Source organism: Balaenoptera musculus, chromosome 3 (genome assembly GCF_009873245.2).
Source record: "Balaenoptera musculus isolate JJ_BM4_2016_0621 chromosome 3, mBalMus1.pri.v3, whole genome shotgun sequence".
Taxonomy (NCBI): domain Eukaryota; kingdom Metazoa; phylum Chordata; class Mammalia; order Artiodactyla; family Balaenopteridae; genus Balaenoptera; species Balaenoptera musculus.
Window position 1 is genome coordinate 77,976,085 of NC_045787.1, and position 12,416 is coordinate 77,988,500.

The window sequence follows — 12,416 nt, forward strand, 5'->3', positions numbered from 1 at the left end:
AACATATTTGAGAATAGATTTTAACAGTGCTGGACCCCAGGTAATGCAGAATATAATTCCGATATATAAATAGGTGAAATAAGTCACACGAAGATAGGTAAATACCTTGTGATCTTTCTTATATGTGAAATCTTAAAAAAACAAACAAACAGAAAACCAAGCTCACATAGTGAACCGATTGGAGATTGCAAGAGGCAGGGGGTTGGGGAGGTGGGGAGAAATGGGCAAATTGTTGTTATTGTTTTTTTTCAGTTTAAGTTGATTGAATATAAATAAATCGGTGGATAGATGGATGGATGGATGGATAGATAGATAGATTAAAGTCTGTTGAGATGGGGGCACCCTCCCATGACTCAGGATTCAAAAGAAGGAGAATTAGAGCCTGCCTCATTCTATGTCTGGCATTGCTCTTTGAAGTATGGAAACAATGTCTTATAGTAAGTGAGGTAGTGCTGTGGAACTGCTTTAGGGAAGTATTGATCAAGTGGTCAAAAGTCTCAAAGAATAAGAGTATTATAATTGATTAATAGTGTTAGACCAGAGAACACACAGCTGACTCTGTGCTTTGGCAGATACTGCATGATACTTTCTTCCCATAAACAATATGAATACATCAATGAAGGGGACACATGGCATTGTTGAGAAGCTAGTAGAAGATTACTATGTATTTGGGCTCCTGGTATCAATGGGGATGATAGAAATACCAAACAGCAGAGGTATGGTGATAGCATTTAATAGTCAAAACCAAGATAAAATACAGTGTGAGGGAGCATGGACAGAATGGAAATCAGAGAGCCTCGAGTGACTGGAATTTATGGATTTGGCTATAGATCATGATGATGCTAAGTTTGAGATAGTTGAACAGCAATCCAGGATACTGCTTGCCTTATAGGACCAGAAAAAATCAAGAACAAGGAAGAGAAGGTTAAAGTCATTCACTGTAATGGAAAATTATAATTCTTTTCCCAGGTTCCAGACTTGACCTAGTTCTCAAACCCAGAACCCATAGAATGAAAAGGAAACCAACCAGTCCCTTTGGGAAAAGACCCTATATCCCATAGCATGTCTTACAATTACCCCAGTCCTTCTGCAAAGGGATCTATGGCCATTTTCCAGAATAAGTTGGCTTTGGAAAACAGGCAATACCCAAATTATTTGATAATTGTTGCGGACAGGGTCTAATCTGTTGTTGATTCAGTGGAACAAAAATATCATTCCCCCTTTAAAATGAGGGCACATGGAGGCCCAGTAATAATGAAATCTTGGTGCAAACTCATTTCACAAAGATCTAATGGGTTTATGGACCAAACCTTCAGTCATTTCCTTTATCTCTGAGTGCAAAATTGGAATGGTTATAGTTAGCAGCCAGCATAACATTCATATTGGTTTCATGAATTGTGGAAAGGAATTATGGTAGGAAAGTAAAAGTGGAAACCCCTGAAACTAACCCTGCTATGATTCTGACCAAGATAGTAAATCAGAAACAATACTGAATTTCAGTTAGAAAAGATTTGGCTCTAATTAGTGATATATTCAAAGACTTAAAGAATATGGGGGTTGTGGTACCCACCATATTTCCATTTAATTCACCGTCTCAGTTCCTTTAAAAACCAAATGTATCACAGATGATGGTGGAATATCATTAAGTTAACCGAAGAGTTACCTGAGTTGCAGTTGCTGTGGCATCTATGGCATCTCTACTAAAGTTGATTGATTTAGCTTCTGGAACTTGGAATGTGGCTACAGATATGGCACATCCATTTTTTCCCAATTCCTATCAGGAAAAAAGATCAAAAGCAGTTTGCATTCATCTGGAGTAGACAGCTGCATGCATTTATAATCTTGCCCCAGGGCTATGTTAACTATCCTGCTCCGTCACAGTATAGCCCAAAGAATGATAATAACCTGGGCTTTCCACAGAAATGTTTGTCCACTATTTTGATGACATTGTGTTAATCAGACCTCAAAATAGATCTTGAATTTGTTCTCTCTACTACCACTCTCCTGGTTCACTCCTTTGTATTGAAATAATCTCTTGGCTAGTCCCTCAAACTCATTTTTCCCTACTCCAGTGGTTCTCAATAGTGTCTCCTTGGGGCCACATTTGGCATTGTTTGGAGATATTTTTGGTTGTCACAATGGAGGGGTGCTACGGCATCTAGTTGGTGGAGTACAGTGCTGATAAACATTGTACAATGCGCAGTACAGTCCCTCACAACAAAGAACTGTCCAGCCCAAAATGTCATTAGTTCTAAGGTTAGGGAACAGTGCTCTGCTCAGTCTGCTCTTAGTATCGTAATCAAGTATCAAGGACAGTGAAGAGTGTGACATTTTACCCCTACTTGCGAGCTTATAAGTTAAGCTACCACAATTGTTTTGATACTTGTAGAAGACTTCATAATGAGACAAAGGAATTTATTCCCTATGGCCCAGCAAATATAATAAACATCAGCATATCTGCATCAATTCTTCTCACCTTCAAGTCCACCAGAATGACACAATGAGCCTAGATAAATGCTACCCATTCAGTGGCTTTACCTCTCAGCTGAGAAACCGAGGAACCCAGAGGCTTTGGAGAAAGCAACACACATTGCAGCAAGATGCAAACAAGCCATCCCCCTTTTCTCCTCTGGGATGTGAGCAATTACACAGGGGATATACTGTGGTTGCCTTGACCTGCTTATTTTCCTTTGTGACTAACTACAGAAATAGCTCAGTATCTGGAGATTGGTAAGGCTTGTGGTCTGATAGAATTAGCAAGAACGTGAAAGGATGCTCAGAGAACACGGTGAATTGTCTATACTCCACTGTTTTTACAGTATAAAGTTCATTCTGCTTTATGTGGCAACATAAGACCTTTGTGACTTGACTTCTAATTCAATCTTCACTTCTTAACAAGAAAAATAGATTTCAAAATAATAAGAAACTATGTTTACATGCCCACCATGTTGCAGGTACTGTTTGAATGCCGGAATACACAGGGAACAGGACCTAGTCCTGACTCCCATAATTTAAATATCTAGTTCCAGCTAGATATTATCAAAATGCATCCTACATTTGTGTGTGTGTGTGTTGGAACTCACATGCCTCAAATCCTGAGCTTCTCCCTATTGTCACAATATATTTGCAAAGAAATATGCAGAGAAAAGGCAAGCCCCTGGAACCCAGTCTTGGATACCAGCTAGGCCATTGCCTGCCAAATCCTGACCTGGATTAAACCAGGTGGAGCATTGCCTAGCCTTGTTCTCCAAGCATATCCCTGTGTACTGGGGCATAGAGTGCCTGTGGGAGATGCTTGGACAGGCATTGAGGGGTTCTAGGTCCCTTCTTGACTCCCTTTCTCTCACACTACATCTGCGAATTTCTCTCTTGCTACAGTAGAGAAATGACTATTATATTTAACGTATAGCTGCCATAACTAAAAAGTGATGATGGAACAAATAATGACTGGAGGGTTATTTTATCAAGACTATTTTCTTTTTTGCTTTCAAGTGGATATGTTCATTGCCTACAAAGAATTGCAAAATGGCACCATTAATTCCCTCTCCTAACTACCCCATTAATTCAAAGTGCCATGGAAGCACTGTTGAATTTTTAAATTGCTTTTAGTTTTTAATTTTGAGTTTGACTTAGCAAAAACTAAGAAGAAACTGGAACCTGATAAGCTCTCAACAAATTAATATGTCCCTGTAGATATGCAATGCATTCAAATGCACAAATATGATTATATATAAATTGATGCAGATTTTCTTTCTGATTTTGATAGTACTGTAACTGATACAATGGGAGTGCCAAGTTACTCTTTCCTAACATTTTACTTTTTATAGAAGTCCACCTAAACTAATGCTAGTGAGTGATACCATATGGGGTGGGTTTATTCACATTTTAATTCAACCATGAAACAGCCAGATGTGCACTGTGTACCTTTCAAATCTACGTCCCTTCTTCTGTTCTTCAACCAGTGAGAAGGACATTGTTCAGTGAAATGTGAGCTAACATACATTCCAGGTGCAGATTTTCTCTCTGTTTTAAAGCTGCAGTATAGAACATGGCTTTGAAAAATTGGATTAAGCTTTTTAAAAATAAGAAATTATAATAAAACTGTGTGCAGGTACATTTTCTTTTCAAAGAATGGAACTTCTGCTCTGCTCTCAGTAAGATAAAACAACAGCTACAACTGCCAGGACACAATTTCATTTCATTGCAATTTGATACAGATGTTCAACTTCCCATTGAGAAGAATCTTCCGTATACAATATTGAAGATAAATTAGATTAAGAGAGACAGAGTAATTGCCAAAAATTGAAAGACATAAGTTTTATTTCCATTAACAAAGCAAAGTATTTCTGGAAACTTGGAGCAAACATTTGGGTCTTCTTAGTCCAAAGCTGAATTGAAATAATACTGCTGTGCTTTTGGAAGTAGCAAATCAAACCCTCTACTTAATTCTCATCACCATCATCCATTCATACAAGTGCCTTCCTACAATATCTATTTGTCAACACTCCTTAAGGAAATAGTGGAAACACTATACCTATTTAAGCATTTCTGAGATATCTTCTCAATATATATAAATCCAACAAATTCTGTACTAATAAAACACCCACTACTTGTCAGATTCTTGTTATCATACTTAATTCCTGTGAAGTCAGGAATACTACCTCTCTTTTACAAGTCAGTAAACAGGTCAAGAGGCTTCAACATATAAATCTGAGGGGACAAAATTCGGTCTATAACAGATGGCATGCTGGGTGGAGACCCTTTGATCTATTTCAGTGGGGATATGTTAAAATGTTGGGATTACGTATGGCCTCAGTGTTATAGCACTGACCAATGTGTCCTTTCTGAAGTGTAGTTCACAAAGCACTGATTCCAGCAGAGCAGACCAAAGCCAACATGGACTAGGCAGGTAACATGAATATGGAAGGAAGTCTGGTTACAAGAAAAGCAAGGATGTGTTAGCTTCTTTCATTTTTCCTCCCACCTAGAGGCATGGCAACACAGAAATATTTCTCACTGTAATAAAGCAGCAGAGCAAGCACAGTGATAAATGGAAGTGGACCTTTAACTTTGGCTAATAATGGAGAGATGTTAAGGAGTGGTGCAGACTAGGACAAATTGGGCCTTCATGCCATCTTAAGTGGAGCAGCTACCATGTAGGAATACAGAATTTCTGTTGTCAGAACTTCTGATTTTTTTTTTTGAGAAATATTGGAAATATGGATTTTTTAATGAAACCTCTTGATCTGTAAACAAAGAAAACCTAATAAATCAGCTGTTTTTAGAATGTACAAATTCAGAATAAAGTAAATAATTAAGACAAAAAAAGAGATGGGGCTTTTTGATGTGGAGAGAAAAAGGGGATGATGCAAGCAGAGAGAGGCTGAGAGAAGATGCCAAGGAAGGTAGAGTGCCAGGTCCAAGGGTTGAGTCGCCACCCAAGATATGCTGAAGAAGCCTATGTAAAGGAATGATGGGAGCTGGCCAGCCAGTCGTCCCACGAGATGCAGCTTTCACCACCACATCTCCAGCTGGTACCAGTTGGCTGTCCAGTCTACAGTCAGGAGACATCTTGCCCTGAAGGCTGAAGGCACTCTCAGCAGCTGGAGCACTCCCAGACATGTTTCAGGACTTTGCTCAGCCCTTTCATATATGCCACAACACCATGTCCCAGCAGTGCCCTCAGGACAATTATAAGACCACAAGAATCGCTTGTCATCTAGCAGGATGGCTGGGGGAGTCACACTTGGGGTGGAGGAGGCCAACTTTGAACGGTTCCCTTTCTAGAGCCTGATGTTGGGACCACCAATAGACACTGATCCATACAACACTAGTCCCAGAGGATGCTGAGGAGGTGCAGTGGGGCCCAGGAGGAATCTGTAGTTTAAAATGTTCAAGAAATGCAAAATTGCATCAAACAAAAGGTGTGTTTATTCAGAGCACTCAGATAATTTCTATGCTAGTGAATTTTATAAATCTGCAAGGATGGGTGTAGCATCTATTGGGTTTCTAATTTATGTGGCTACAGAACTCTCTCTTTAAGAAGCTTCTGGCCCAGAAATCTCACAATGGCAGCCTCACTGATATGTTTTGTCCCACAAAAGTCTGCTGAAGAAATTTTTGAGCTGAGAGCTGAAGGAGAAGCATGTGAGATAGGAGGGTGTGGGTAGGAAGATCTTTACAAAGGAGCTGCATGAGCTAAGGTACAAAGGAAGGAGGGCAGACTATTCTAAGGACCTGAGAGAAAGTCACTGTAGCTAGAGTTCAGAGAGGGAGCTTTCTGTGAAATGAGCAATTGGGGATCAGACCACAAGGTGTCTTTTTTCTTTTTTTTTTTTTGGTGGAATTTTTTTTTAATACATTTATCCTTTCATTTAACTTTAATTTTTTCCCAGGCCCATATAAAACCCAAATGGGATACTTTTTGTAATTTATATCTTAACTGGGGAAGAAATTATATTTTTATTAGGTTGAGTCTTTCTATTCAGCAACATATATTCCATTCAGTAACTTCTTTTCCATGGATCCTGATCCTTTTGAGGTAAATTTATTCCTGGATATTTTAAGGTGTTGTCACTATTGTGCATTGAATTTTTCCTTTTAAATTTCTGAGTGATGATTATTATTACTGATATAAATTTTTTAAAGCTATTGATATTCGTATATTTTTTTCTTACATTCTGTCACCTTACCAAAGTTTCTTTTAGTTCTAAGAGATTTTTGTAAAGTTTCTTGGATGTTTTATTATACAATTATATTACCTGCATGTAAAGGTAATTTGGCCTCCTCTGTTAAATATTTATATTTTCACGTCCTTTTATTACATTGGTCAGATCCTTAAAATTCAATAATAGAGCTGATAATGGCATTCCTATCTTGTTCTTGATTGTAATGGCAGTGGGTCCAGTATCTCACAATTTATTACGATATTTATTATTGATTTGAGGTAAATAGTCTTTTGTGTATAGAGAGTTTACTTCTGTTTTAATTTTTCTCGGATTTTTAAATAAATAGGTACTGAGTTCTGTCATTTTTTCATCTATTGATATAATCATGTTTTCTTTAAGAGGTTGACTTATTTTCTAATTGTATTGAAAATTTTGTCATATTGAACCCTGCTTGCATTGTTGGGAGAAGTTCCACTTGGTCACGATGTATTACTCTTCAAATTCACTTCTGGTTTTTCATTTGCTAATATTTTATTTAGAATTTTTAGAATTATTTTCATGGTTGAAATTGGTTTATAGTTTTCATTTTGGAGCATCATTGTCAGGTTTTGGCATTAAGATTATGCTAGCTCTGTAGAATTAATTGAGGAGTGTTCTTCCTTTTTCCATAATCTGAAAATAGTTTTAATATCAAGATAAGCATCTGGATATTTTTTTAGTGAATAACTTTTTACTTATTATAGTATTTACATGTAACACTCGTTCACCTATTTTCTTGCTCTTGTTTTTCTGTTATATCATTGCAATAGCTATCCATTATTTACTAAGACAAATAAGAATCCAGACTGATAGGAACTTTCAAACTCCAGCAGAGCAGAGATTATGCTTTAGTGACTAACTGTGAATTCATGTATATGGATATTCATAAGAACAAGTAATTTCAATTGTCTCTGTAGTGTGTTTGCTCTTATGGGGGGATAAATGCTGCCAAAGAGATGTTACATAGGAACTCCAAGACCTAAGAGTTAATGTGCACTTTAACTTATCTTAAGGTGTCTTAAGATTCATGTTAAAGAGTTAGTCCCTTGAGGGCAAGGGGAAGCCTTTTAAGTGTTTTAAGCAACAGAGTAATGTAATTAGATTTGCTTTTCAAAATAATGACATTGACTGCTTGTGCAGAACAGATTGCATGGAAGGCAGTCCAAGTGGGTGTTGCAAGATCAGGTAGCAGCTTTTGAAGCTGCTCAGGTGAGAGTAACAGTGGCTTGGATTCTGGTAGAGGCAGAGGAAATGCAAAGAATTAGAATAGAAAGAATTAATTACTGGGAAGTAATGATATGTCCAGTGAATGTGTTAGTGTTCATACTGTCCTTTTGAAGTCCTTCAGGGGCAGGAAATATAGCTTCTTAAACTTTCTTTCATAATATTCAGTATAATTACAGTTAGAAATTTAATAGATGTCTCATCATAAAATCATAGGCTTATAAAGACCCTGAAAAGTTGTTCTACTTTACTGCCTTTCCTTAGGATAGGAAAATATAGTTTCTATTAAAAGTATTTTTATTCTTCTGGTAATCTAGGTAAGGGGGTTTTGTATGTATTTTGGACTCCCTCTCATTAAAACTTCCCATAATCTAATCAGCCATGGGAAAACCCACTGGTATTTTCCTATCCTTCACTATAACTTGGTTTTGGGTGCTCTTCATGACCCATCTGGATTATTTCTAATAGCTTCTATGTCAGCTTGTTCGACTACAACTTCACAGTGGTGTAACCAAATAGAAGTTAATTATTTTAAATCACATAACAAGAAGTCTAGAGGTAACATGATTGCTGATTTTGTTACTTTTATGTGTCTATGTATTAATATCTCCATGCTGAAGTTTCTATCATTCTCTTGGACTTTTTCACATAAGGTCACAACATAGCTGGCATTATGTCTCCATTCCTAACGGGAAAGTAAAAGAGGTATAATAAAGAAAACAGAGTGACAATTATATCAGGAGGGCAAAGGATTTTCCAGATAGCCTGAGAGAAGTCTTGTCTCATTGGCCAGTATCGTCACATTATTTCTCCTACGTGAAAAGGAGTCTTGAAAGATATGTTTTTTAGCTCACCATACTTTATAATTAAGGAATGCTAATAAAAAGGAAATTGGAATCCGTGCTAAGACAGCCAAACTACAGTATTTACCCCTATTTCCTAAATAGTATTTTTTTTCTTATTCTTTGTCCTTTTAACTTTCCTACCCACCTATACTTCCCAATACAATGCCAAGTCTTATCAAATTAATCTTTGCAAAACATCACTTTGGCCATATAATTTCCCATTGACTACAGGAAAAAATAATGCTTCTTTAACCTGGCATTCAAAGATCTTTACAGCTTGGTCCTAAACTACTTGTTAAAATTTATCTCTATATATTCTTGTATAGAAATGCTCTACTCCAAGCAATATCTGGCATGTTACTATCTTATGTCCTGCATTTTCCTAATTCTGTTTTACATGATCTTTACCTTACACAGATTCCATCTTTCCTCCTTTTATACATTCATCATACACAACTTCCATTTTAAATTCTGTCAGACCCTCCCCTCTTCTCCCAGCAGTAATTATCCCTGCCTTTCAGTTCTTATGTATATTTACTTATTTGCCTTGTTTTTACACCTTGGTTTTATTAATTATTTTATGCAGTCTACCAATTAGATTGCAGTTCTGTGCGGGCAGGGTCTATGCCTTTTGCCTTTTCTTGTGCCCGTATATCATATCATATCATATATCATATCATATATCACACAGTGGGGGCAGAACACATATTTGTGGGTTTAGACCATGTTGAAACAATTTCAGACAGGAAAATTATTTTTATTTAAAAATATTTCCAGTACTGCATCAGAGTTTAACTACCTCTAGGTTTAACCAGTTTTCTCCTTATGTGCCCCCAAATCAAGATAAACAGCTATATTATGCTAGGTTATTTTAATATTAATTTACAACTGTAAATGTTTACCTTTTCAAGATCTGATCAGCTGCATACAAGATCAGCATTTTGCATTTATATTGGATTTTCTTCATCATATAGTCTTGTTTCCTTAATCATTTGCACATTTGATAACAAAATTGACTTATTACGTATAAAAGGTTCACAAAACAGAATTCACCTCTTGACCTTTTCTTGTTGTGTTTTAATGGTCTGTATGGTATAAATTGATATGATTATGTCAGAAAATAGCAGAGACAAACAAATCATATGAACCCATAATGTATCCAGTGATCTGTGAGCTGAGAATACATTTTAAAATTTATTTATATTTTGGGGGATACCTCCCAAAGACACTATTATGATGAATTGAATAACATTTCAGTGAAAATGTTTATAGTGTTTCAGAGTAACAAAAGCATTTACTACTGGAGATTTTCAGACTAGACAAATTTAATTAGGCTAGCCAAGAGGCAAGCAGATGAAGAAAAGAGCTGCTTGCCCATTCATTTTCTACTAGCCAGCTGAAATTTCAAATATAGCAACTTCTTTCTGTATCAATCACAGGTGTATGGAGATAAATCAAAACAAACTATTTCTGTAACATTACAATATAGTAAATTGCATCATGAGCTAGCACAGTGGGAGTGGTATCAAACAGATATTTAATTTGTGAAAGGAGTTATCTCAAAACAGGCATTTTCTGAAATACTTTGCTAAACACTGATATGTTAACTTCTCAACAACAGAACATTTTCAGTCTTATATTGAAAAGGTGGCATTTTCAATCCAAATATCTGTAACAAATATGATCCAAATATTTTTGTTTTTTATATTTTATTGGGATTGGTGATTAGTTTGTTTTATTGGCATACCAATTTCTGTGGCTTATACAGAGGTTGCAGGATGTAGCTCATAAAATTCAGAATAAGATATCTGGGTGTGAATCTTACATGCATTACTTGTTAGTCTGGGCTAATTAGTCTTTCTGAATCTTGGTTTACTTACCTATAATCACAGTATGGCTGTGAACATTAAATACAAAAAAAAACCTTTATAAATAGAATAGTACATGTAATAATTGATGGTTAACTAATGTTAGAATCCTTTTTCTCTAGTAACTCATGTTTCCAATCCATTAAGCACTTTCCTAATTGTCACCTTAGGGACCCACCTGGCCCAGTTTTAGCATCATTAAAACAAAACAAGAATACTAGTATGTAAAAAAGGTAATTGCTATGTGATAACAATTTAACTTGTATCTCTCAAATAACTCTAAATTTTAATCAAGTTTATCGCATAAAAATACTTCCAGAAGTCTTCCTTTTTTCCTCTCCTTGTTTACAGCCTACAGGTTCTTATAAGCCTCTTATTTTTAGACTCTTTCACCCTTCCTCTCCAAAAACATTGCCTGAACTTTAACTCATGAAGATTCTTATGTCTTGATTTTTTTTCCTGCCTCTTTAGTCATGTTTCTTTCTACTCATTCTTTATTTTTTTTAAAAGTATTATTTCCATTTTATTGTCTTTTCAGAGAACAGTGTTTCTTCAGTCTTTAAGGACTTATCTCCTTACATGGGCTTTGGTGGAGTTTGTGGGGCAGCATGCATCGATCTAAATTGGGGTGAAGGTGTTTGGTTCTTCCCGGCTTCCTGAGAACAATTCCTGACTATCTTGTTGTGAATGGCCTAACTCACGAAGTAATGTAGTTTCACATACAGCTTGGGAAACACATAGGCATTGAAAACACTCGCTTCAGAAATGTCCCTGAAGGCTGCGGCCTCTACTATGTTCCAAATGACGAACTTCTTAATGGCTTTGTCCTTGGGCATGCATCAGGCACAGTTGGTGCAGCGAATCGGCTGCACATGGCCATGGCCCTTTGGGCACGACCATTGTTCCTTCTTTTCTTGGTCATCTTGGAAGCAAGACATGAGAGAGGACTCTTTCTACTCATTCTTTAACTCCCTATATGAACTTTGGGAGAATGGTCTGGTAAAGGTACATTTTCTTGAGGGATGAAAGAGGGTGAAGGCAGGAAAGAGCAAAAAGAAATAGAAGAACATTAACATTTCAATACATCTTTTTTCAGTTCTTGTCACAGGTGAATGAACTACAATATTTTTAAATTGTTTTAGGCAACAAAGTTTGGTCTTGAGTTATCAACTTCGTCTTGAACCTCAAAATCGATTCCTCTTATGATTTAGATTAGAGTACAAAACTATTAATAACTCCTATTTCCTAGAAATTAAAAAGTTTTTAAGATTGTTCATCTCACTTCATTGAGAAATCAAGGATACTCTTTTATGTACATTTCATTCTTCCTATTCTTTCTAACATTGTCATTCAAAAGTATATCCTTTTCAGATTTATTCTAATAAAATTACAGAAAATTTCCTTCTTAATTTTATATTTGTCTGGCATTTTGAAGTAGTGATTCAACAGTCAACAATCACTTACGAACTCCAGATATATGTTAGGGACTAAATCATTTCCTAGAGATGCAAAGTCTAAGAGGATAGAAGCTCTGTTCTTAAGGCCAGTGATAGTAAACTCCATGTTGTTCTAGTTACTATATAAGAGGGTGCACTTTATGAGAAGTTACAATTCCTAGATGACTCATAATGATACGTACCCAATTATATTGACTTGTGCCATATTCTGGTAGTAATGGATGCTTCTTATGGGAGACACAGAATTAGAGGGATAAAAAAAATGCCCCGTCCAAAAAAAGGCCAACTATGTTTTGTCATATTTTTGTGGAGAAT

At 36.3% G+C, this 12,416-nt stretch overlaps 1 pseudogene; it reads right to left on the reverse strand.

Annotated features, from left to right (window-relative positions):
* Positions 1-11,219: 11,219 nt before the first annotated feature.
* On the reverse strand, positions 11,220-11,566 carry LOC118893021 (annotated as a pseudogene).
* Positions 11,567-12,416: the final 850 nt, after the last annotated feature.